General features: G+C 36.9%; 1 protein-coding gene across 3 annotated transcripts in view; it reads right to left on the bottom strand.

Annotated features, from left to right (window-relative positions):
* Zc3h12b (zinc finger CCCH-type containing 12B) overlaps positions 1-27964 on the bottom strand; it is a 170138-nt gene that overhangs the window by 83182 nt on the left and 58992 nt on the right. The gene's annotated exons all lie outside the window — the stretch shown is intronic.

Genomic DNA, 27964 nt, shown 5'->3' with positions numbered 1-27964 from the left:
TTCATTTGAGTTGTCTGTTGTAATTTCTTAAATTGCACTTGTGATTTTATATAAGTTCTCTGTCCGGATAGGGGATTGCTAATTACATGGGGCAGAAAGACTGTAAGAGGCAGAAGTTGAAAGAGAAATGAGACAACACTATTTCTGGAGATAAGAGGACTTCTTTGGTCATTAACTCCAAGCAGCTGTGTTTGCCTGCACAAACATGCACTAAATCAACCAATTCAACATTCTGGCATGAATGAGGAAAGACATACAAGCTCACACCTCTAGCTGAGAAGCTATTGGTAGTTGATGGTGGGTGATGTGTGTGTGTGTGTGAGAGAGAGAGAGAGAGAGAGAGAGAGAGAGAGAGACAGAGAGAGAGAGAGAGAGACAGAGAGAGAGAGAGAGAGACAGAGAGAGAGAGAGAGAGAAAGAAAGAGTGGAGGGTTTTCTTTAGAGGTATAGTTGCTCGTAGGCTGACCACACTCTGATTGAAGACAACATACTTAAGAGTATATGGGAAGTAAAAATAGGACTTAACAGATATTTATTTATTTATTTATTTATATTTAAAGAGGACAGAGTGTTGCAGTAAGGGAAAGGATGGATTTGGGAGAGGTTGAGGAGGAGAATGGTCACATACCCAGGCATACATGGACAGCACTAGTTAGGTTCAGTGAGTTATAAAATAAAAGATGATATGAAATTGAGAAGAGGATATGAGAGAAGAAATACAGAAATAAATGTGGGGTACAGCTTTGGTAAACTTGATCAAGATATATTGTATGAATATATCAAACTATCAAATTATAAACTAAATTAAAAATCAGAGTGATCTCAAATAAATAATCTGATGATTACCTTAAGGCATTATAAAAACAGAAATACAACAACCCCAAAAGAAATAGATTGGGAGAAACTAAGATCAGGGAAGGAAGTAATAAAAATAAGAAGATAAAATAAAATGGAAAGCATAACTAGCACAGAGATCATTGTAACAAAGAGCTGGCTTAAAAAATAATAATACTGGCAAGCCATTAGCCAAGTTAAACAAAAGAAATGCATGAGAAGACACAGATTAATAGAACAGGAGATAAAAAAGAACATATAATAGGTACCAACAGAATTTAATAAAATCATAAGAATATATTATAGAAATTTTTATTCCTTGAAATTGGAAAATCTAAAAGAAATGGATGAATTTATATATGCATATGACTTTCTCCATGCATATGACTTACTATATTTAAAGAGAAAGGAAGTAAATTATTTACAGATCTATATTAAAATTCAGTAAATTTGAAGCAGTGATGAAAAGTCTCCCAATCAAAAAATTAAAGCCCCGGTTCAGATAGATTCAGTGCGGAATTATACCAGACCTTCAAAGAAAAACAACATCAATATTTCTTAAATAGATCCATAAAATAGATAAGGAAGAAACAACACTTCCAATTTTTTTATTAAGCTATTATTATCCTGATACTAAAACCCAATAATTCCAAAATGGGTTTGGGAGAGGCTCATAAAAAACAAACAGAATAGCAACTGGCAGTTGCTCTGGGAAGCAACTGTCTATTTTTTTTCATGTTTGTGGCTCCTGGAAGCTTGCCCACATGCCAGTGGAAGAGCCTACATGTATATACATACTAGAAGCATTAGTTAGACTCAGTAGATCAAAAAGAGAGAGAGAGAACATGAATTTGAGAAGTTCAGAGTAGGTCTGGAGATGAGAATAGGTGGTGGATATAATGAAAATTCACTGTAAATATGTATGGAGCTCTAGAAGAATAATTAAAAAATATAAAAACAAGATTATAGGCCAATCTCTCTAATGAACATAGAAGCAACAATTCTCAATAAAATATTTGCAAAACAAATTCAAGATCACTCCAAAAAATCACTCAGAGATGAAAATTTTCCATTGTGTGTTTACACCACATTTTCATTATTGATTCATCAGTTGGACACTGAGATTGATTTTATTTCCTAGCTATTGTGAATATAGTAGCAATAAACATAGATAATCATATATCCCTGTAGTAAAATATAGAGTCCTTTGGAGATACACACACACACATGCGCACGTGTGCACTTGTGCAGAAATTGTATATCTGGTTTACATGGTAATTTTATTTCTAGCTTGCTGAGTAGTTGTCATACTGTCTTCCACAGAGGCAATATCAACTTATATGTCCACCAACAGTAAGAGTTTTTTCTTTCCTACATTCCTTTCCACATTTGTTGTTTTGATTTCTCAATGATAGCCATTCTGACTTGGTTAACATAAAATCTCAAAGTAGTTTTAATTTATATTTCTGCAATAACTAAAAATATTGAACATATTTTAAAAACACTTGATAGTCATTCATATTTTTTTCTTTTGAGAACTCTCTTTTTGGTTCAATAGTCTGTTCTTTAAATTGGGTTTCCCTCTATTCTTTAAGCTACCTCTTCACGCAAATGACTGTTTTGCTATAATAGAGCCTTTTAGTTTCATGAGATCTTAACTTTCAATTGTCCTTATTTAGAAAATTTACAGGTAAATGAATATAAGTGGAAAAATTAAAGTGAGTGAGGTAATCCAGGCATAGAAAGGCAAACATTACACGTTCTTCTTCATATGTGGAGGATCTTCACTTATAATCTTTAGATTTGTGTTTAACTTTGAGTACTTGAAGAAACCAGGAAGCTAGAACAGGAAGCTGTAATGGATAGAGGATAACAGAGCACACATTATATACAAGCAGAAAGGAGAAACACTGGGGCTAAAAAGGTTCAAGCAGGGATGATGATGAGGAATTGTGACAATGCAGGAAAGAGGGATTGCTGATCAAAACAAAGGGCTTCTGAAAAATCCATATGGAATCTGATCACTTTGTAAACTAATTTATAAAAACAGAGCTAGAAGATAGATAGCACATATGGATGAGTAAAGATGTGCCTAAAATCAATGCAATATTAATAAAAAGCACAGTACCAAGAGTCAGACAAATCTCTATGAGTTGTTAGGGAGGCCACAGAAACCTACATGTAGGTTCTTACAATTATTATTAATTTTCCACCAGAACAGTCAATAAGACACTACAGCTGATGACAGTTTAAATATTTAACTTAAGGTATAAAGAAATCAAATGGAATTGAGTGGGAGACTTCTTGTTAGCTAGCTTTTCATAGTGTTGAAAGGTGCTATGCAGCTTTCTGAGGGAGAAAAAGCATTGATGAATTACCAGCTGTGATCCCCAAAAGCTACAATATTAAGAAGCCAGATAAGATATTCCCAGTTGTGCAATAAAAGCATGGTTGTTATAGTGGTAACCACCCACTCTCATTGAATCTGAGGTTAGCTCAGCAGGAGGGAATTGTTGGCTACTGGTATACCAGAGGAGGGGAGAAGCAGCCATTGTTTTCAGCTACACACCCACAGGCAAGCCACCAGGCTCCAAAAGGTAGTTCCATACCCTCCTTACAGAGACAGTTCTGATTAAACTCAATGAGACACAAAATAAGACAATGACAAAATTACACAAATGTGAAAAAGGAATGTGTAGAGAAAAAAAGCATTTATGAAAAGAAGCATATAGTGGTAAGAGGTAGACTGGAGAGAACAGTTGGAGAGCATAAAGAGAATACATTACATGTACTTTAAAATGGCAAAGGAAAAATGTATTAAAATATAATGAAATATAGATCATCCTTCATGATTCCAGACACATATGGATATTTCCAGATATGTACATTAATAAATATAGTTCACCATATGAATGAACTCAAGCAGAGAAATCATATGAGCAGCTCAATAGATAGAAAAAGGAGGGGGAGGTTTTGAAAAATACTAATATTTCCTCACAACATCCTGATCATTATACTTTATGCCTGTCTAGTTATTTTTTTGGTTTGTCCTGCTTTGTTTTATTAGGTTCTAAGATGGTCTATTAAGCTATTTATTTGAGAACTTTTTTATTATTATTTTAAGATTGTAATATAATATCAGATTGCCATTTACTTTCACTCCTCCAAACACCCCATATATTCCTTCTAGCTCTGGTTAATATTCATGGCCTCTTTTATCATTAATTGTGTTTGTACATATATATGCATGTATACATATACACACACTTGTATGTATATGTTTTCAAGGCTGACCATTTGATATGGGATAATCAACTGACACCCTCTTTCCCGAGGAAGACTATTTCTCTTGCTCTCAGCATTCCTTAGTTTTGTGTACTCCTTTGTGTAGGGTGGAGGGTTGAGGATACTGGGTTTTCCCTCATCAAGGGATATCATCCTTTTTCAGCTCATGTTTTCACAACACATTTGTGAGACAACAGAGGATGAATATCCAGAATATATAAAGAACTCAAAAATCAAAGAGTAGAGAGGTGAGCTGTTTGCTGCCCACCCCCTCCCCAGCTCAATGGCCTTACCTCCCAAGGAGACCTAATCAGGCACCAGGAATATCCAGCCTTGTGGTGAACCAGGAACACCCAAGTTAGACTCAGCTCCAACTATTCCCTGCCTGCCAGGTCCACTTGGAGCACAGCCAACAGAGGGGAGCAACTTGCTGTTCCCTGAGCTCTACTGTCAGACCCAAGGTTCTACCTGCCTCCCCTAGGAGTCTTGTCAGCATCAGAAGCATCCAGCCAACACTAGGGCCAAGCAGATGGCTAAAGGCTAGTAGTGTAAGAACACAACCAACAAGAGCCAGTGCAGTATGGCACCAGCAGAGCTCTGCTATCCTACTACAGCAAGCTGTGGATATCCTAACATAGCCAAAGCACAAGAAGATGAACTTAAATCCAATCATATAAAGATGATAGAAGCCTTTAAACAGGAAGTGAATAAATCCGTTAAAGAAATACTAGGAAATACAATGAAACAGGTGAAGGAATAAAACTGTTCAAGGCCAGAAAATGGAAATAGAAGCAATAAAGAAGACACAAACTGAGGGTATCCTGGAGATGGAAAAAATAGGGAAGAGAGCAGGAACTACAGATGCAGCATCACCAACAGAGTGCAAGAGACAGAAGAAAGAATCTCCGGCACAGAAGATATAATTGAAGAAATTAATACATTTCTCAAAGAAACTGTTAAATCTAAAATGTTCCTGACACAAAACATCCAGAAATTCTGGGACATTGTAAAAAGACTAAACATAATAATAACAGGAATAGAAGAAGAGTCCCCAGTTCCAAGGCACAGAAAATATTTTCAATAAAATCATAGAAGAAACTGTCCCCAACTGAAAGAGATGCCTATAAACATACAAGAAGGTTAAAGATCACCAAATAGGTTGAACCAGAAAAGAAATTCCTCCCACCATATAATAATCAAAACACTAAATGTACAGAACAAAAAAGAATATTAAAAGCTGAAAGGGGAAAAGTCAATAACATATAAAAGCAGACCTATTAGAATTATACCCAACTTCTCTTATATTTTTGGTTGTGAGCCTAGCCTTTAACAGCTGAGCCATCTCTCCAGCCCTATACCCAACTTCTCAACAGCAACTGTAAAAGCCAGCAGGGCCTGGGTAGGTATCTTACAGACCCTCAGAGACCACAGATGTCAGCTCAGACTACTATACTCAGCAAAATATTTAATCACCATAGATGGAGAAAAAAGATATTCTAATGGAGGAGTTACGGGAAGGACTGAAGGAGCTAAGGGGGCCTTACCTGACATCAATGGAAGGGGAGGCCCTTGGTCCTGTGAAGGCTTGATGCCCCAGAGTAGAGGAAAGCTAGGGTGATAAAGTGGAAATGGGTAAGTGGTTGGCGGAGCACCCTCATAGAAGCAGGGTAAGGGAGGATGGAATAGGGGGTTTGCAGAGGGGAAACTGGGAAAGGAGATAACATTTGAAATGTAAATAAACAAAATATCCAATTAAAAAAAGATATTCCATGGGGTAAAAGCAATTTTAAACAATATGTGTATACTTATCATTTAAATGGATACTATGGGTACTAGAAGGAGAACTCCAACTCAAGGAGACTACACCCAAGAAAACAAAGAAAATAAATAGCATCATACCAGCCACTCTGGAAATCAGTCTAGCAGTTCCTCAGAAAATTGGACATAACATTACATGAAGACCCAGCTATACAACTCCTGGGCATAAACCGAGAAGATGCTCCAACATATAACAAGGACATATGCTCCACTATGTTCATAACAGCCTTATTTATAATAGCCAGAAGCTGGAAAGAACCCAGATGTCCTTCAGCAGAGGAATGGATATAAAAAAATGTGGTACATTTACACAATGGAATATTACTCAGCTATTAAAAACAATGAATTCAAGAAATTCTTAGGCAAATGAATGGAACTAGAAAATATCATCCTGAGTGAGGTAACCCAATCACAAAAGAACATCCATGGTATGCACTCACTGATAATTAGATATTAGCCCCAAAGCTCTCAATACCCAAGATACAACTCACAGATCACATGAAGCTCATGAAGAAGGAAGACCAAAGTGTGGGTGCTTTGGCCCTTCTTAGAAGGAGTAACAAAATACTCATGGGAGCAAATATGGAGACAAAGCATGGGACAGAAACTGGAGGAGGGGTCATCTGGAGACTGTTCCACCTGGATATCCATCCCATGTGCAGTCACCAAAGGTAGACACTAATGTGGATGCCAGGAAGTGCATGCTGACAGGAGCCTAATACAGCTGACTCCTTAGAGGTCTGACAGAGCCTGACATATACAGATGAGGATGCTCACAGCTAACCATTGAGCTGATCATGAGGTTCCCAATGGAGGAGTTAGAAGACTGAAGGAGCTGAAAGGGTTTTCGGCCCCATGAGGTAAGCAACAATACCAACCAACCAGAGCTCCCAGGGTCTAAACCACCAGCCTGGGAGCACATAGGGAGGGACCCATGGCTCCAGCTGTATATATAGGGGATGATGGCATTGTAGAACATAGGTGGGAGAGGAAGTCCTTGGTCTAGTGAAGGCTAGATGACCCAGTGTGGGAGAATTCCTGGGTGGGGAGGTGGGTCTGGGTAGGTGGGTGGGGCATATCTTCATAGAAGCAGGAGGAGGGGGAATGGATAGGGGGTTCCTGGGTGGGGGGGAAATGAGGAAAGGGGATCACATCTGAAATGTAAATAAAATATCCAATAAAAATAACATAATATCAGCAAAACTAAGAAGGGAATCACCCTACTTTTACCAATACATAGATCATTGAGACAAAAACTAAACACAGAAATAATGAAACTAACAGATGTTATGAATCAAATGGCCCTAACGTATCTACAGAACATTTCACCCAAACACAAAAGAATTTACCTTCTTTTCAGTACTTATGAAATCTTTCCCAAAATTGACCATATACTAGGTCACAAAAGCCTCAACGGACAGAAGAAAATCAAAACCCCTTATATCTTATCAGACCACCATGGATTTATGATGGACTTCAATAACAACAGAAACAACAAAAAGCCAACAAACTCAAGGAAACTAAACAACTCTCAACTCAATGACCACTGAAAGAAATTAAAGACTTTCTAGAATTCAATGAAAATGAAGATATGGCATACCAAAGTTATGGGACACAATGAAAGCAGTGCCAAGAGGAAAGTTCATAGCACTAAGTGCCTTTATAAAGAAATTGGAGCTGGGCAGTGGTGACGCACACCTTTAATCCCAGCACTTGGGAGGCAGAGGCAGAGGCAGAGGCAGAGGCAGGCGGATTTCTGAGTTCGAGGCCAGCCTGGTCTACAGAGTGAGTTCCAGGATAGCCAAGGCTAACAGAGAAACCCTGTCTCGAAAAACCAAAAAAAAAAAAAAAAGAAAGAAAAAAAAGAAATTAAGAAATTGGAGAGATCTCATACTAGCAATTTAAAAGCACAGCTAAGAGCTCTAGAACAAAAAGAAGCAAACACATCTAAGAGGAGTAGATGGCAGGAAATAATCAAATTCAAGGGTAAAATCAATATATGAGAAACAAAGAGAGCAATAAAAGAACCAATGATACCAAGAGCTGACTATCTGAGAAAATCAATTAGATAGAACCATTGGCCAAACTAACTAATAGGCAGAGACAGTACCCAAATTTTTAAAAATTCAGAATAAAAAGTGTTTGACAACATCCAATATCCCTTCCTGATAAAAGTCTTAGAGAGATCAGGACTATAAGGCCCATACCTAAACAGAATAAAGGCAATATACAGGAAACCAATAGCCAACATCAAATTAAATGGAGAGAAACTTAAAGCAATTTCAGCAAAATTAGGAACAAGACAAGGCTGCCCACTCTCTCCATATCTATTCAATACAGTACTTGAAGTTCTTGCTAGAACAATGAGACAACTAAAGGAGATCAGGGGAATAGAAATTGGAAAGGAAGAAGTCAAGGTATTATTATTCACAGATGATATGATAGTATCATGACGTGACCCTCAAAATTCTACCATAGTACTCTGTCAGCTGATAAACACCTACAGCAAAGTTGTTGGATACAAAATTAACTAAAAAACAAAATCAGAGTAGTCCCCCCTTTATACATGAAAAATGGGCTGAAAAACAAATTAGGGAAAAAACACCTTTCACAATAGCCACAAATAATATAAAATACCCTGATGTAACTCTAACCAAGCAAGTGAAAGATCTATATGACAAAAACTTTAGATCTGTGAATAAAAAAATCAAAGAAGATATTAGAAACTAGAAAGATCTTACATGTTCATGGATAGATGGGATTAACATAGCAAAAATGGCCAGCTTACTAAAAGCAATCTATAAATTCAATGCAATTCCCATCAAAATTTCAACACAATTCTTTATAGTCCTGGAAGAGCAATCCTCAATTTCATATGTAAAAATCATAAACCCAGGATAGCAAAAAAAAATATCCGGTACAATAAAAGAATTTCTGGAGGTATCTCAATTCCTGATTTCAAGTTGTACTACAGAGCAATAGTAATAAAAAACTGAACGTTATTGGCATAAAAACAGACACATTGATCACTGAAACATATCAAAGACCCAGAAATAAACCTACACACCTATGGACACTTCATTTTTGACAAAGAAGCCAAAACCATGCAATGGAAAAGAGAAAGCATCTTCAACAAATGGTGCTGGTCCAACTGGATGTCTGCATGTAGAAGAATACAAACAGATCTATATCACTATGCACAAAACTCAAGTCCAAGTGGATCAAAGACCTCAACATAAAACTGGATACACTAAATCTCATAAAAGACAAAGTGGGAAATAGCCTTGAATACATTGGTACAGTAGACAATGTCCTGCACAGAACACCAATGAATCAGGCTCTAAGATCAACAGTTGTTACATGGGACCTCATGAAACTGAAAAACTTCTGAAAGGCAAAGGATATTGCCAATAGGACAAAACAGCAGCCTACAGATTGGGAGATCTTCACTAACCCTACATCCAAGAGGGCTAATGTCCAAAATTTATAAAGAATTCAAGAAGTTACATCCCCAAATCCCAAATAACCCAATTAGGCCTGGCAGTGGTGGCGCACACCTTTAATCCCAGCACTTGGGAAGCAGAGGCAGGTGGACTTCTGAGTTCGAGGCCAGCCTGGTCTACAGAGTGAGTTCCAGGACAGCTAGGGCTACACAGAGAAACCCTGTCTCGAAAAGCCAAAAAAAAAAAAAAAAAAAAAAAAAAAATCCCATTAAAAAATGGGGTAGAGTGCCAAGCAGACAATTTTCAACAGAGGAATCTGGAATGGCCGAGAAGCACTTAAAGAAATGCTCAACATCCTTAGTCATCAGGGAAATAGAAATCAAAATGACCCTGAGATTCTACCTTATAACAATCAGAATGGCTAAGATCAAAAACTTAAGTGATAACACATGCAGGGATTGCAAACTGGTACAACCACTTTGTAAACCAATCTGGTGGTTTCTCAGAAAATTGGAAATTGTTGAACCTTAAGACCCATCTATACCATTCCTGGGCACACACTCAAAAGATGTCTGACTATACCACAAAGACACTTGCTCAACTATGTTCATTGCAGCTTTATTGGTAATAGCCAGAAACTGGAAACAAACTTGATGTCCCTCAATTGAAAAAGGAATCAAGAAATTTAGGCACATCTACACAATGGAATGCTATTCAGATATTAAAAACAAAGACATCATGAAATCTGCAGGCACACGGATGGAACTAGTAAATATCATCCTGAATGAGGTAATCCACACTCAGAAATATACACATGGCATGTTCTCACTTATAAGTAGATATTAGCCATAAAGTACAGGATAACACAATCCCAAAGAAGCTAAGTTACAAAGAGGGCCAAAGGGAGAATGCTTGAATCTCACTGAGAAAGGGAAATAAAACAGACATCAGAAGTGGATGGAAAGAGAGAACTGGGTGGAAGAAGGGGTACATAGGGAAATGGGGGTTGGGAATCAGGTATGGGGATAGCAGGGGGTGAAAGGGATGGGAAAGAGAAAGAACATTGGTGGGTGCATCTCTGGAACAAGCCAGAGATCTGGGATGTGGGACTGGAGACCTAGGAGGACATAGGGGTAACCCTAGCTGACATTGCTAGCAGCAGGAGATATGGAGCCTCAAGTGGATACCTCTTATAGCCAGGCAGGACTTCCAGTGGAGGGAGGGGGTCATCAACCCACCTACAAAACCTTTTACCCCAAATTTTCTTTGCCTACAAGATGTGTAGGGATAGAGATGATAAAGATAGGGATAAAGAGCAGAGATTGAGGGAATGAACAACCAATGACTAACCCAACTTGAGACTCAACACATGGGAGAGAGCCAGTCTGACACTATTAATGATACTCTGTTATGCTTGCAGACAGGAGCCTAGCATAACTGCCCTCTGAGAGGCTCCACCCAGAAGCTGACTAAAACAGATATAGATACCCACAGCCACACATTGGACAGAGATCAGTGACTCTTATGGAAGAGATGAGAGAAGGACTCAAGGCCCTGAAGGGGATGGGAACCCCACAGGAAGACCTACAGAGCTAACTAACCTGGGCGCAGGGGGCTTATAGAAAATGATTCACCAACAAAAGAGCAAGCATAGACTGAACCTGGGCCCCCTCCACATATGTAGTAGATGTGCAGCTTGGTCTTCATGTCGATCTCACAATTGGAATGAGGATTGTCTCTGACTTGGATTCTGTTGCATGTCTTTAAGATCCCTTTCCCCTAGCTGGGCTGCTTTGTGTGGCCTCAGTGGGAAAGGATGCACTTAGTCCAGATAAGATTTAATATGCTAGGTCAGGTTGGTACCTGGGGATGGGGAAGCTCCTTTCTCTGAGGAGAAGGGGAGAGGAAAATGGGGGGAGAAGAGTAGGAGGGTTGTACTGGGAAGGGAGGAGGGGGGAGCTGCGATTTGGATGTAAAGTGAGTAAATAAATAATTTAATTAATTAATTAATTAAAATATATATAAGGGTAAAAGAACTAAAAGACAATGCAAATAATTGCCATAGAATCTAAACAGAGAGTTCTCAAAAGAAAGACAAAAGATAAGTAATAACTCAAAAATGATCATCCCAAGTATTTAAGGAAATGGAAAAACAACTTTGAAATTCCATCTCAGTCAGAATGACAAAGATTAGTAAAACAATGGACATCAAATGCTAGAGGGGATGTGGGGAAAAGGGACTCCACATTCATTGCTGGGAGACTGCAAACTGGTCTGGCCACTCTGGAAATCTATTTGGAGAATTATTAAAATAGAAAAATAAAATCTACCATATGACTAAGCTTCACCAATCCTTGGCATATGTCCAGAGGACTTAGCATACTATTCCAGAGATACTTGTTCAGATGTGTTCATTACTGATCTATTCCCAGTAGCTGTAAAACATAAATGACCTGAATGCCCTTCAACTGATGAATGAATAATGAAAATGTAGTACCTACATAATATAGCATTCTATTCAGCTGTAAAGAAATAAAATCATGAATATTTTCAGGTAAATGGAATTAGGAAATATTAAGTGGGGTAACACAGACCCAGAAAAAAAAGTCACATGTTCACTCTCATCAGAAGATCCTAGCTTCAAGTTCTCAACCAGTAAAATAAAACTGGACAAAATCTAGGGTGGGGTCAGAGTGTAATAAAGAGCAGTGTAATAAAGCAGGGTACAATTAATCTTAAGGTGGAGATGGGATAAATGGGTGAGTATAATTAGGGATGTGGAGGAAGATAAATACAGAAGAAAGATGAAACAAGGTAAAATAACAGTACAGATGTCAGAATTTTGTAAGGAATAATACCATCAACTATCTATCCAAAAATGCCTATAATACATACAAGTTTGTATAAAAATATACATAGACAGTTTAAATAAAAATGTCCTATCTTGGGGCTGACAATGTTTTTTCCAAGACTCAAACACCATCTGACTAAAACCCTAATATCATGCATGAGAAATCTTCTTTTAAGTTTTGGTTAGGGTTGCCCAAGAGATTTCCAAAAAACTTATAGCGTCTAGCTATTATCTTTGGTTGTCACCCAGACATGGAAGGTAAGTTCTTATTGCTGAAGACATCATGTACTTCAGACACAGGGCCAAGAGACACTGATTTGGAATTGACCTGAACGATTTCTCCCTGACAACTAGTTTTCATGGTACCATAAGGTATCATGCACTCTTTCAAGTAAAGGAGGCAACCAAAAATTTTACCAACCTATGAACCATATCAATGACCAGTATGGATGGATAACCTTAAGGATGCAATAATGGCATGCATTCATTGGCTGTAACCAACAGTTCTCTAATTGGACTTCAGATTCCTCCCAATCAACAAATGGGAACTCATGTCTGGTACTGGAAACCTAGCTAACTCCTCAATGCTAGTGACATGAAATCTTGGAGGAGAAACTACAACCTCCACTATACAAAACCAGTATAATTCCCAACTACATTGTAAATATTTGTTCTTACAGCCAAAGATGAAGTAAGTGTATTCCTTACCGCTCATCAAAACATCTCTTTGCAATAGACAGATACAATTTTAGAAAACCAAATGTGCTCAAAATGCAGTAAGCTCAGTCTCAAGGCTCGGGGATCACTGTGGAAAGGGGGGCAGGAGTAGAAAGACTGTAAGAATCAGCAGAACAGGGAGTTTGCTGTGAGATTTGTCTCCTATGAATGCCAGAAGTTATACACAACATCTCACCAACATGACTGTCTAAACATGAGTTGAACAAGAACAATAATAGGCATGCTAATGTGGATTTATATTCTTATTGTCAAGTTCAGGAGGTAACCAATGACAATACAATGAATAGCTTGTAATATATGGTAATTTATCATACAACAATCTGAAAAGATACAACCCATTCCTAGCATTGTTTTTTTTTTTTTTTTTTTTTTTTTTTTTTTTTTTTTTTTTTTTTTTTTTTTTGCTAGAGTGTGACATATAAGTGAGGTATTCTCTGCACCTCCATTATCTGGTGACTCAACTTAAACTGTATTTGTGTTTTTAGGATGATTAGTAGTAAGTTTCTGTATGGCTTTTCAAAAGGCCATTAATGTTAGTTATCTCTCCCCAAATTCTGTCTTCTTCCCTTGCTTGCCCTCCCATCCCTATCCCATTTGATCCTTCCTGTTCCATTTCTCCCATTCATCCTTACACTATATTTTATTTCCCCTTCCTTGAAAGATTCCTTCCTCCCCCATTGTGATGACTATTCTTGTCAACTTGACTACATTTGGAATTAACTAAAATCCAAAAGTGGAGGCATACTTGTGAGGGATTTTTGCTTAACTTGCAATAGGTAGATCCACTTCTAATCTGGACCTGTGAAGTAGAAAGATACATGCCTTTATTCTGGATCCTGAGATAGGAAGGCACACACACCTTCAGTTTGGATTTTGAGGCAGAAAGATACACCTCTAATCTGGGCCACACCTCCTGCTGGGAGCCTATACAAGGACATGGAAAAAGGAAGATTTTGCTCTTGGATTGCTTGGTTCGCCTCCTAGCAAGTCCATTTCTTCATGGGCAATTGAAGTGGAAAGGGTTCTTCGGAGAGTTGGTTGTGTTGGATGGTGTTTCACTGGGGCAAACTTGTAAAGAAACGTTTTGTTAAAGTGGACACAGGTGTGAAAGGCTAAGGCTGACTCATGAAGGAACACTTCACTGAAGCTGACACGGGAGAAAGGATGTTCTGCTAAAGCAAGCACGTGAAAGGACACATGATGAAAGATACTTTGTTAACAATGAGCATGGATTCGTCTGCCTTACATTTCATAGTTGAGCATACTTATGACAAAATATGTAACTGTCATTATGCAATTAAAGATTATCCATATCCTTTTGTAGCTCAATCATTTTATGTCAAATAATGTTCTGGGATGTAGATGTGCCATATTTGTTTATCCATTTCTGTTGAAGGACATCTTTCTTACTTCCAAGTCTTGTACATTTTAAGAACACTCATATATATGTATGTTTATAGACACATATATATTTCACATGTGTGTGTATGTGTGTATGTTTGTGTGTGGGTGTGTGTGAAAACAAAGGTGAATTGAGGAGAATATTTGAGACAAAGATCATGAAATCAGAACCAGCACAATGTTTGCCTTGGATAATAAAGCTTTCATGTAGACTAAATCAGAAAAAGCTAGGATGGTAATTTGTAGTGCCTTTAATTTGCAATTTTGGAAAATGAAATATGAATTTTACTCATTATGTATTGAGACTGGTAAAGAATAATTTATTACTTCAAATTTTTTTACATGAGGATTTTTTCTTTTGATATCCCACATTCTTTAGACTATTTTCTCAAACAAGATTAAATGGTGTTATAATAGACATAAATACACTGTAGTTTTCAATGTGAAGAACAAAGTTACTCAGAAATTAGTATTTTTCCCAACACCAAAAATAAAGTTCCAGTTGGATCATTTGTGAGCTCAAGACTTTATTGTATATTAGCTGTGAAACAATTTCTATTTATAAAAGTTACAACATTCACCATGTGTTTTTGCTACTGATTGTAACGACCTATTTTTAACTTTTCTACAGCTGTAGAGTGTTAAAAGTCAATTTAATGCAGATTATTTTGTTGCATACAATATTTGATGCTTAATATAATGTATAATAGACTTTCCTTTTAGCCTGGTTCTATTATAAGAAATTCTTTGAACATTTCAGAGTACTTTTGGGTTAGCTGCAATTTAAAAACACTGTTTATTAAGGTCCAGATTATTTTCTCATTCTTTCACATTCTATGTTTGTAGTCTATACTTCTAATCAGCCCAGTCTCTATGTCTGGTGACTGGTGGCTGATAATACCCAGGTCCTCTGTATATTTACTATAGCTTTCAGCTTGGTACTTTTATGGAACTCCTGATTGTATGAACAAACGACCCTCTGATTTGTGTGCCTGCTCTTGGGACTCTTCCTTCTGTTGAGTTGTCTAGTCCAACTTCAGTATGATAGTCTTTTACATTGTCTTATATTTTATGTTGTCATGTTTTGTTGTTATCTCTTAAAAACCTGTATTTTCTAATGAAAGTCCAGAGTGGAGGGGAGGTGGGGAGGAAGTGGGAGGAATAGAGGGAGGGGATATATATACAATATATCTGGATATATTGTATAAGAAACTATTTTCAATGAAAGGAAAAAATAAAATATGCATAATGAAAATTTTAAGCAACTATATGTATTATGTACATACATACATACATATGTACACACACACCATATATATGGTATGTATGTATATATATACATATATGCATATATGCATATATACACATATACATATATACACATATACATATATATATACATACATACACACACAACACACACACACATACACACACACACACACACATATATATATATATATATATGCACCAGATTCCTTATTGTTAGGAAAAGAAGGGGGATTTTAAAAAGTAATGGTCAAAATATTGATAATTTTAAGTTTCATAAAATAAACTTTATGATAACATATAAAATAATGACACAAAATTCTATAGTTAATATTCCTTTTGGTTCAATCCATAAAAGGAAAAATGGAACAAGGAGTACATATGAAAAGTAGAAAACAAGAAGCAAGATAACTCAAATGTATAGTTTACCAATGTTCATAATAAAGTCAACAATGTCTAAAAAATACTAATATACTCAATTCAATAATACATTAAAAGTGATATACTGCTATTAAATGGATTTAAATCTAGATTTAAATGGGTCAATATATGAAGTTCATTAAACAATATTCATGTCATTAACAGAAAAAAGAGAGAAAATAACAAGTGTAACAAGTGGTCATTTTAGTTGTTGCAGAAAAAAATGAAAAAAAAAAAAACCCAACGCTTTCCCATGGTACTTTTACTCAATTAAACAAGAATACATGAATTTCCTCAGTACAGAAAAGGAATATATGAAAAGCCTGCTGATAGAAAGACTGAAAGCTTTCTATTATCAGGACCAACAAAGTATTCCAGCCTTTGTCACTGATGTTGAAAATAACATTGGAAGTTTTATCCAAAACAATTAGGCTCAAGTTGAAAAGAAGAAAGAAATGGAAGTATGTATTTCTAGTAGGCATAACTTTATATATAGAAACACAGATTTCACAAGAAGAGATTAGAATAAATGACTTAAATATATATTTAATTTGTGGTAAATATTCTGGGTTACTTCCTACAGACATTGCAGGATGGGGTTTTCAACAGTTGCTCTTTACCATCTAGAACTTGGAGATAAAATTCAACCCTACTTGCTTTGTCATGAGGCAAAATCTAAACACAACGTTAATAACATATTAATCAATCAATTAATTAATCAATAACATATTGCTTAATCAATAACGAATTGATTAATGGGACCTCATGAAACTGAAAAGCTTCTTTAAGGCAAAGGACAGCCAATAGCGTAAATCAATAATCTACAGATTGGGAAAAAAATCTTTACTAACCCCACATCCGATAGAGGGCTAATATCCAAAATATATAAAGAACTCAAGAAGCTAACCTCCAAAAAAACAAACATTCCAATAAAAAATGGGGTAAAGAGCTAAACAGAGAATTCATAACAGAGGAATCTCAAAGAAATGGTCAAAGTCTTCAGTCATCAGGGAAATGCAAATCAAAATAACCCTGAGATTCCACCTTACACTAATCAGAATGGCTAACATCAAAAATTCAGGTGACAGCACATGTTGCAAGAATGTGGAAAAAGTAACACTCCTCCAATGCTAGTGTGATTACAAACTGGTACAATCACTCTGGAAATCAATCTGGAGAAAATCTGAAATAGATCTACCTGAAGACCCACCAAAAGATGCTCAACATATAACAAGGACACGTACTCCACTATGTTCACAGCAGCCTTATTTATAATAGCCAGAAGCTAGAAAGAACCCAGATGTCCTTCAACAGAGGAATGGATACAGAAAATGTGGTATATTTATACAATGGAATATTATTCGGCTATTAAAAATGAGAACATAATGAATTTTGCAGGCAATGGATGGAACTAGAAAATATCATTCTGAATGGGGTAACTCAGACCCAAAAGGACATGCATGGCATATACTCACTAATAAGTGGATATTAGCCAAAAAGGTACAGAATACCCAGGATACAATCCACAGAACTCAAGAAGGTTAACAAGCAGAAGGGCCCATGTAAGGATGCTTCAATCCCATTTGGGAGGGAGAAGAAAGCAATCATGGGAGGCAGAGGGAGGGGGAGGGGCAAATGATCAGGTATGGTGGAGGTAGACAGGAGAGAAGCCCTGAGGCACAGCAGAATGAACGGAAATATGCAACCTTGAGGGGTGGGAGGTAGGGGGACCATCTAGAATGTACCAGAGACCTAGGAGGTGAGAGACTCTTATGACTCAAAGGAAGGGATCTTAGATGAAATGCCCAACAGTGGGGCGAAGGAACTCATAGAGGCCACTTCCAGTAGAAAGACAGGGCATCATTTGGAGGGATGGGGTTGCCATCCCACAGTCAAAAACTCTGACCTAGAATTGTACCTGTCTAAAAGAATTGCAGGAACAAAAATGGAGAAGAGCCTGAAGGAAAGGAGGTTCAGTGAGGGGCCCAATTTGGGATCTATCTCAAGGGGAGGCTCCAAGACCTGACACTACTACTGATGCTCTGGTGTGCTTACAGAGGAGCCTAGCATAACTGCCATCCAAGAGGCCCAACAAGCAGCTGACTGAGAACGAGGACGGTTCTTACACCCAACCATTAGACTGAAGTTGAGGACCTCTGTGATTGAATTAGGGGAATGATGGAAGATGCTGAGGAGGAGGGCAACGCTATAGGAAGACCATCAGTCTCAACTAACCTGGATCCCTGAGATCTCTCAGATACTGAGTCACCAACCAGGCAGCATACACCAGCTGGTCTAAGGCCCCCAACACATCTACAGCAGAGGACTGCCTGGTCTGGTCTCAGTGGGAGAAAATGGGCTTAACCCTTGAGTGACTTGAGGCCCCAGGGAGTGGGGAGGCCTGGTGGGGTGGGGGACATCCTCTTGGAGATAGGGGAGGAGGAATAGTGAGATGAGTAACTGTAGAAGGGTGGACTGGGAGAGGGCAATGCCTGGACTTTAAAAAATAAAAGTAATTATTAAAAAAGGAAGAAAGCAAGTAGGGTTGAATTTTATCTCCAAGTTCTAGATGGTAAAGAGCAACTGTTGAAAACCCCATCCTGCAATGTCTGTAGGAAGTAACCCAGAATATTTACCACAAATTAAATATATATTTAAGTCATATTTTAAATATATTTTACATATTAAAGAGAAATATGTATTCCTTTACCATACATGGGGTCTTCATATAAATAAAAATTTCATTATGCTCATTGCTCTATACCAATTTTTTTGGGCTTGCAGAGTAAGCACTGAATAAACATCTCATTAGTTAATATAGTAAGGTTTTTCTTTGTGCTAACTACCCTATTCATTGAACAACTTGCTCTTCCTTACTTCAGAACTTACAAAGTAGTATGATATATTTCAATATTTTAATTGCAATAATATTTGTGGAGTTAGACTATTAGAAACAAGATAGTTTAATAACTAACATATGTGACAATGCATTATCAAAGTATTGGTTATAATCTAAGATAATGAAGCTTTTACTGGACAGACAGTCAGCAATACACCTTGAGGTTACACAAAAATTAAAATTGTGCCATTCAAATAGACCCAGATTTTGACTCATACACAACAAACAGACAACAAATGATGGAAGGCACAGGGCAGGAGAAGTTGAGAATTTAAATCTGAACTTGCTTTTTGTTAAATTACGCCAAGAGGAAATGATATTTTAAACATTATGTTTTTAATTGAAAAAGAATTACACCTCTTTCCCTTTTCCCAGCCCCTCCTAGCTATCTTTCATTGACCCACTCCTATACACCCAAATTCCCTGTTATTTTACTTATTGTTACATCCCTTTTCTTTTATTGTTACACGTATGTGTGTGTGTGCACATGCACATGCGCCCCACCCCTATATATACAACACTTGCTGAGTCTGTGGCTTGTGTGTATATGGTTTCTGGATCAATAACACTGCATTTGACAAACAATAAAGGGACTACTAAACCTTTGGAGAACTAATTCTCCTTTTTCCAGCAGTTATTAGTTGCCTGTAGGTTTTTTTTTTTTTTTTTTTTTTTTTTTTTTTTTTTTTTTTTTTTTTTTTTTTTTTTTTTTGTCTACTGGCAAAGCCCTGAGAAATGTCTTCCCTTCCTCATTAACATTCCACTGATATTGCCATTGTTTCAGTTTTGTTTATGTGGCCATTTCTAGAAGAGACTGTTTAACAGCAGATCCTCTGGTATTCTAGCTCCTATAATCTTTTTGCCTCCTCTTCTGTGATGATGTTCCCTGAGTAATGGATACAGGATCTTTGTGTAGATGTGTAGTTAGGACTGGCCTCCACACAATTTGTTGATCTGTTCATTGTGTGATGGTCTTCATTTGCTGTAAAGAGAAGGTTCTTTGATGAAGTGTGGTAGCCACATTTATTTGTGTATATAAGGGTAAGATTTAACACGTAGTGAGGAATTGTGCTGCTCTAGCAATGTGGCAGAAGTAGATTCTTTCCTAAGGTCCATGACCTCACTAGCATCAGGAAGCTGTTGACTGCCACTGACATGTGAATGCTACTTCTTGCACTATTTTGCATATCTTGCCAAATTGATAATTCTCGTGCTTCACAGGTGTTGCTGCTGAGTAGGAATGTTCAATGGCTTTTCTCCCTTCCCAGCTTGTATGGTATTTTCTAGAACCACGGAAGCTAGATCTCAGGAAAGTGGCTTTTGGGTCAGATCTAGGTCAAGCATCTCAGTTCCCGTGTCTTCAGTAATATGCCGTAAACTCCTTAAGCAACAACAAAGAGCTACATTAGTGGATTTTGTTCTTTGGGGAGTTATATGTACTACCCTGATCAACAACTGGAAAGGAAGTTTCTTCTGTCTGATACTGGAATTGTTTTCATCTCTTCATCTGACAGAAGATTAATATATATAATATACAAAGCACTCAAAAGCAAAGAATCAAGAAAAAAAGATCCAAATAAAAAGTGGGCTAGGGGTTTAAACTGAGAGTTCTCAATAGAAGACACTTAAAGTTAGCTGAGAAATACCTTAAAAAGTGTTTATCATCAGAAATTAGGGACATGCAAATTAAAACAACTTTGAGACTTTGCCTGACCTCAGTCAGAACAGCTAAGATCAACAAAGTAACAACCAATGCTGGAGAGGTTTGCTGAAAGGGGAATCTTCATCCTCTAATGGTAGGAATACAGATTGGTGCAGTTACTCTGGAAATCAGTGTGGAGAATTTTCAAAAAATCAGAGTGGGGAAATCTCAAAAGCTAAAAATAAAATCTACCATATCCCAGCTATACCACTCTTTGAGATATACATAAAGTACTTTACATTCTTATTCCACAGATACTTGCTCAGTAATGTTCATAACTGCCCTATTCACAACAGCCAGGTACGTAAAGCAACCTAAATGTCTTTCAACAGAAAGTGGATAATGAAAAAATGGTACATAAACACACTGGAATATTACTCAGCTGTAAAGAACAATGAAATCATGAAATTTGCAGGTAAGTGGATGGACCTAGTAGAAAAGATTATATTGAGTGAGGTAACCCAGACCCAGTAAAACAAACAAACAAACAAACAAACAAGCCACACATTCTCTTCATCTGTGTTTTTTAGCTCAAAATCTTCAAATATGAATATATAACATGGAGTAAACACAGAAACCAACATAGTATGAAATATAAATGAACCATATTGGGGATGGTGTGGGAAGAGAATAGTAGGTTACAGATAACACAAAATGGGAAATGGAATAGTGGAGAGGGGCAACAACTAAGGAGAAGGAAGAAAGAGGAGGAGGAGGAGGAGGAATCCATGATGAAAAGTTGGAATGAGGGAAAAATAACACCAGAGTTGTTTGATAATGACTCAGGAAACCAAGATTTTTATGTTTCTCTCCCTCTCTCCCCTCTCTCCCCTCTCTACCTTCTCTCCCCTCTCTCCCCTCTGTGTGTGTATGTGTGTGTGTGTGTGTGTGTGTGTGTGTGTGCGTGCGTGTGTGCACATTTCTAGGCTACTTGGATTGATAATGCTCCCCATAAGAAACACAGAGTAACAAAAAATCCAGTACTAGGCATAGCAAGTTCCCTTAGTTTCATTTTCTTATTACAATACCAACACACTACTGAGGACTCTGAGTTCATTACTAACACATTCAAACTGATGCAAAATATGTAGTAGCCTTTTTTATAGGCTATATTAGTGCCTTTCCCCTGCATTCATAAAAGACACATTTCTAGATTGCCAATAGATTTCTAAAGCCATAGATAACAGCTAATCTAAGTACTTATTAATATGCACAGTGACCACGACTTTTGCCACTTGAAAAACTAACATGGATTTATTTTTCCTTCTTTGCAATTTCTTAAGTGGAAGATTTATTCTTTCTTTGTGAAATGATTTGTGAAACTGTTACCTTTTCATTTATAATGTAGCACTTTTAGTATATCTGAATTTATAGCATTATTCATCTTGTGTTTTAGAGATATTAAGTAAATGAAGGGTTACTTAAACATGAGCACTGAAGTTCCATGACAGTTGATCTCCTGGTTTAGACAGCGACTACATGGCCAACACATGTCAACTGTACATAGTATAGCTACATTAGACAAAGGGTTATTCAGGACTGCATGGGACAGAACAAAATAGCATAATATTTCACCATGCTACTCACAATAGTAGGTAATAGGGGCCTGCAATTTAATGCTTAAATTGTTTGTTTATGTAATTCCCAATTTAATGTTTTCAGTTGTGGTTACCAGTTACCACAAAGTGAAATCAAGTATTAGGGATGACTAATTTACTTGGCATCAAACAAAGTGACGGACTATATATAGCCCAAGAGACATGAATAGACTTTATAAGACATAATGAGCAAATAAAAAATGAGTATTTATTTCATAGTATCATTTATTATGAACTAAAATGTACACACAAGAAAAAAACCATCTCATAATGATTCATACTTGGAGATGAAGAGATGGCTCAGCAAGTAAGAGCACTCTTTACTCTTCTATAGAGCGCTAGTTTAATACCCAGCTTTCAGAAGCAGCTTACAACCATCTGTAACGGCAGTCCAAGGGGATCCAATGCCCACTTTTGGCCTCCATGGGCACTGCATGCTCATTATACACAGACATATATGCAAACCACACATATACATAAACAGTAAAATTTAAAAAGAAGTCACACTCAAATAAGAATCAAACTATTTCAATTGGGGTTGGGTAAGACAGAATAGATACAAAACCAAATAAATTTTTTAAAAGTGGTGCATTTTACACAGACCAATGTTGAAAATGTACCGTGAATTAATTATGAATAAGTATGGTTAGACGGTTCTGTCATTCATTAATTTTTAAAAATATAATATGCTAAATATATTCTGTTATTATAAACTTATATATTCCAGATACTATGCTACATGTTACAGCTATAATATGTAATGCTATTTAAAAGCGACATAGTCAATATTCCCATAGAACTTATAATTTAATTGCAAAAAAGACATTAATGAAATGATACTAGAAATAATCATACACATGTAATTACAAATTTTAATACTAATGATATTAAGTTTTTAAAACATAATTTGTGTTGGAGATTCAGCTCTGTAATTTACTATCTATGTGACTTACAGCAATTCACTTAACCTTTATGGTTTAGTTTCTCTATCTGTAAGATAGGAATAACACCAGATAAATTAAAGGGGTGTTTAAATAAGGTGGTTACAGAAAACATTTAGTGAAATTCCTGTAACATAGTAACTGCACACTAAATGGAAACCGTTATTATTGCTACTAGTATCCACAATGATATCCTTTCACCTCTCATTTAAACTTATTATCTTTTAAGTAACAACTCGACATTTTTTGCTTCATTTTTTCTTGGCAAGTAGTAGATGGAATAAGGTAAACTAGAAGTGGGTAGAGGGCAAGTGACATCTACGAAAGATGAGAGATATCTGAGAAGGTGGATAACGCATGTGAATAATGAAAATCCTACTGAGCAAATGAATCAAAATATATTTGGGATATTCTGAGTCTAATTATATATGAATTTATCAAAAACTGTTAAAATTCTTTTATTACATAGCATGTAGAATTTCATTTCTCAGAATATATAACTACACTGAAGTATTCTTCAATAAGGCTAAAAAATAATGGATTGATGTAGTTTTAAAACCTGAAAGACGAATAGTGATGAAAAACTATGAAATAGTAAGACTAAATTGTTCTTTGTAACGATGAGACTATTACAGAAAATAAAACTGGTGAAAATCACTGGTCATGAGGTGCCCAGCCCCAATAGATATATCTTATGGAACAGCAGAAGAAGTGGCAGAAAGATCTTAAGAGTCAGAGGTCCAGAAGTCTGCTATAAGCTACACTTTCGATACTTCAATAATATAACTGCCTAAATAAGACCTGAATGAAGAAATGCAACAAGACCCACAAATATGAAAGGGGGAAATCTTACCTGGCCTCAACCCTAGAAGTACTGGTAACTGAGAAATGTTAAGAGTAGGAAATTAGTATTCCTTAGTGATGACCTCCCCCATTGGTTATGGACTACAAAGTGGTCAGTCCTGAAATCATGTATACGTAAGCTACTCTAAATCGACTCACATTGTATTTACATAATTATGCATATATATGTATGTATGTATGTATGTATGTATGTCCATGGATTTGAAAGGGAGAGAGGGTGGAATGGAAGGGACTGGGGGAAACAAAGGAAAGAGGAGGAATGATGTAGCTATAATTTAATTTAAAAATAAACAGAAGTCATATAAGGGAACATTAAAAAAAGTAAAATGCAGATAACAGAAGCATTTGCACCTTCCCAAAAGCATGCATACTGAAGCTGAATGAGTAAGAATTTAGCAACATATAGCAGTTCCACGACAATTCTGTAAATTTAAACATAAAGCCAATCCAGCAAAACACAACTGTGAATAAAGAATGGAAAGAACTCTTTCCAAAAAGCATGGAGGTTTTGGAGTTAGTAAGGTAGCTCAAGAATGTAAAGGTGTTTGCTGCCAAATCTGATAACTTGAGTTTGATTCCCTAAATCCACAGAGAACTGACTCTCAAAAATTGTCCTCTGAACAACAGAGGTACACTGCTTGAGCGCATGCCCCCCATAACACACACACACACACACACACACACACACACAAACACGCATGTATACATGCATGTATGCACACACGCAGGCACACACAAAAATGTAAGTGCTAAAGAATGAAGGCATTAAAATGGTTTGTTAGTGTTTTTAATTAGCTCTTTGATAAGTTCCTACCATGTATTTTTATCATATTCACCCCTCCAAGTCTTCCTAGATCTATCTCCCTTTCCCACCTATACAAATTTGTGTCCTCTTAAAAAAATCCATGAAGTCCAATTTGTGTTGTCCCTATCCTCTTGGCAATGTGGCCTTTCACTAGAGAATGGGGGACTTATCAGGGATCATACCTTTAACGAAAACTGAATTTCCTTTCTCCACAGTTATCAATTGCCAATAGGTCCTCAGGTAGGCATAGGACTTTGTGCCTACCATCCCTCTCCTTGCAGGGATTTTTGTTTGATTAGAGCTTGCTTCAAATGTGCAACGGCCCTTCTATGTTGAGAAAACAGTTTTCATATAGTCATCTAACACTTCTGACTCTTCCAATCATCTAATCCCTCTTCTGCAATGATCACTGAGCCTTGAGAAAAGGGGAATCATATACATGTTCCACTTAGGGCTGAATATTTCACAGTCTCATGTTCTCTGCATATTGAATGGTAGGGAATCTTTGTGTTAATTGTCATTTACTATGATAAGCTTCTCTCTCTGAAGAGGGCAGAGAGATGTACAAATCTATGGGTATAATAAGTCATTAGTAAAAGGTGAATGATTTATATTTTCTGAAAAGAAACCAGAGTACTTACTGGGAAGAGACAACTGAATTTGGGGACATTTTGGGATGAAGTAGAAATCTAGTGCAATGAAAATTCCCAGAAGTCTTTAAGGGTGACTCTAGCCATCTTGTGTAACCAGTTAAGGATTTCACTGGAAGGACTGGTAAGCCAATCCAGCCTCAAAACCTTCAATCTACAATTTTTCCTGTCTTCAAGACATGCTGGAATAAAGGTTGCACAGAAATTGTGGGAGTGGCCAACCAATAATTGGTAGCTGCAACCCATGCCAGAAGAGGGAGTCTACCCCTGACACTGTCTAGAGGGCCAGGAACCAGAGGCTGGATAACCCGATCACAACTGGAGAAAAAAGTCAATGAAATGATTACTAATAATACTCTGCTATACTCATAGACCAGAGCCTATCATAATTGTCATCAGAGAGGCTTCATCCTGCAACTGACAAAAACTGATGCAGCTCTTGGTCTCTTGTTTTTCTCTTGCTCCTTCTCTGCTTCCCTTCCCTTCTCTCCTCCCCTTCCCTCCCCCCCACCTCTCTCCACGTGCTCATGGCTGGCCTCTACTCCCCCTTCCCTCTCTTCCTTTCTCTGCCTCTACTACCCTTTTACCTTCCCTCCCCATGTCCTGAATAAACTCTATTCTATATTAAGAAAAAAAATAGAAACTTATACAGATACAGACAAACATTAGATAGAGCTTAGGGAAACCTGAAGAAGGGGTGGGGGAAGGACTGTAGAAACCAGAGGATTTAGGGACACCACATGCGAAAAGGGACCACAGAATCAACTAACTTGGGCTCATAGTGGCTTGCAGAGACTAGGTAGTTTGCATGGGTATGACCTATGCCCTCTGCATATATGTTATGGTTGTGTAGCTTGGTCTTCTTGTGAGACTCCTGGTTTTGGGAGTGGGGGCTGTCTCTAACTCTTTGGCCTTTTGGTAACCTTTTCCTCCTTGTCCAGCCTTAATATGAGGGGAGGTACCTAGTCTTATTGCAAATTGATATGTCATGTTTGGTTGATATCTCTGGGAGGTCTGCCCTCCAGAAAAGGGGGTACTTGGAAAAGAGGAAGAGGGAGCTGAAACTGCAGTCTGGATCTAATATATGAGAGAAAAACTTTAAAAAATAGTAAGTCATTAGGAATAATTTTAATGCTATGTCCATTTAACAAAATAATCATGTTTGAGTCTTTCCTAGGCCTATAACTTGTCCAAAGATTCTTAGCCCAGATAATAGTCCCAGGTAAGGGTTTTATTTAGCCACAATGATGAATAAAATGTCATTTTCAGGAAAATGATGAAACTAAAGGTCATATTAAGTACAATTATACGGTTTTATAAAACCAAATATTGCATGTTTTCTCTCATTTGTGAAATTTAGCAGGGAAAACATGAATGTAACAGAAAACTATTAAGTAGTGAAAGAATGAAAGGGGGATTGGGAAGATAAGAAAAGTTAACAAAGGTTTAAAAAGGTAGCAAAGTATAGGACACACATGTATGAAAGCATCATAATGAAATCCATTGATTTATACTATTAATGTATACTAATACCAAAAAAGGAATAAGAATTAATCTTCCTCAACAAGATTAATTGCTTTAAATGTGATCTTTATTTCCTACTGGTAAGACTGTTTATTCCCTCTAAGATCTTTCAATTTTCTCTCTCAACTGGCTTCTTTACCCTCCCTTATCTTCCCCAGTTTTTTTTTAAAGTATCAAGATTGAGTGCAGGTGGATCAAGATGGAAAAATAAGAAATGCATCAGTCATTTTCACACATAAATTTTACCTTCAATATTCATTCATGCATTAAAATACATTAATAGAAGCAAAGTAAATGAAATGATACTTCTTTTAGCATCATAAGAAGCAAAGCTCCCAGTGAATAAGGAAGACATAATTACACTGTCCATGTAGCTACTCCCTGAATTTCACACAGAAAAGGGTAGGCACACCACTCGGGTACGAAAAAAAAAGTGTAGATCTTTGATTTGGAACTCACTACCAGGCCTATCACTGTTAGATCCATTACTGAGAAAGAAACTCCACAGACTGAACTTCTAGAAACCTATTATCACAATGGGAAATAACACGATGCAGTTCATGATATGGTTAAACATGCTGAGAGCCTATGATTTAACCTATAGTGGTCTCATAGCTTTAGTGGCCAGGCTTTGTATCAGTCTTAGGGCTGCTTTCACTATTCCTTCCTTAACCCTGGGCATGGACACTATCTGCTTTGGGAAAGGAGAGGAAAGGAAGAATAACAATTTCCTTTGCAGCAACCAGATACAGTCCAAATATGTTTATCCCAAGGGATATTGTAATAATGTAGTTACAAAAAATGAAAAGAAAAAATTTGGGAACTGGCAAGAAAAAAAGGAGCATTTAAAATAGCATAGTTGAAATCAAAATGAAAAAATCCTCTCAGCATATTTTAATATTGTATCTAATATTCTTTTCCA

This window comes from Arvicanthis niloticus, chromosome X (assembly GCF_011762505.2).
Source record: "Arvicanthis niloticus isolate mArvNil1 chromosome X, mArvNil1.pat.X, whole genome shotgun sequence".
NCBI classification, from domain to species: Eukaryota; Metazoa; Chordata; class Mammalia; order Rodentia; family Muridae; genus Arvicanthis; species Arvicanthis niloticus.
The sequence above is the reverse complement of the archived record's forward strand: the minus strand, read 5'-3'. Positions and strand labels throughout refer to the sequence as shown.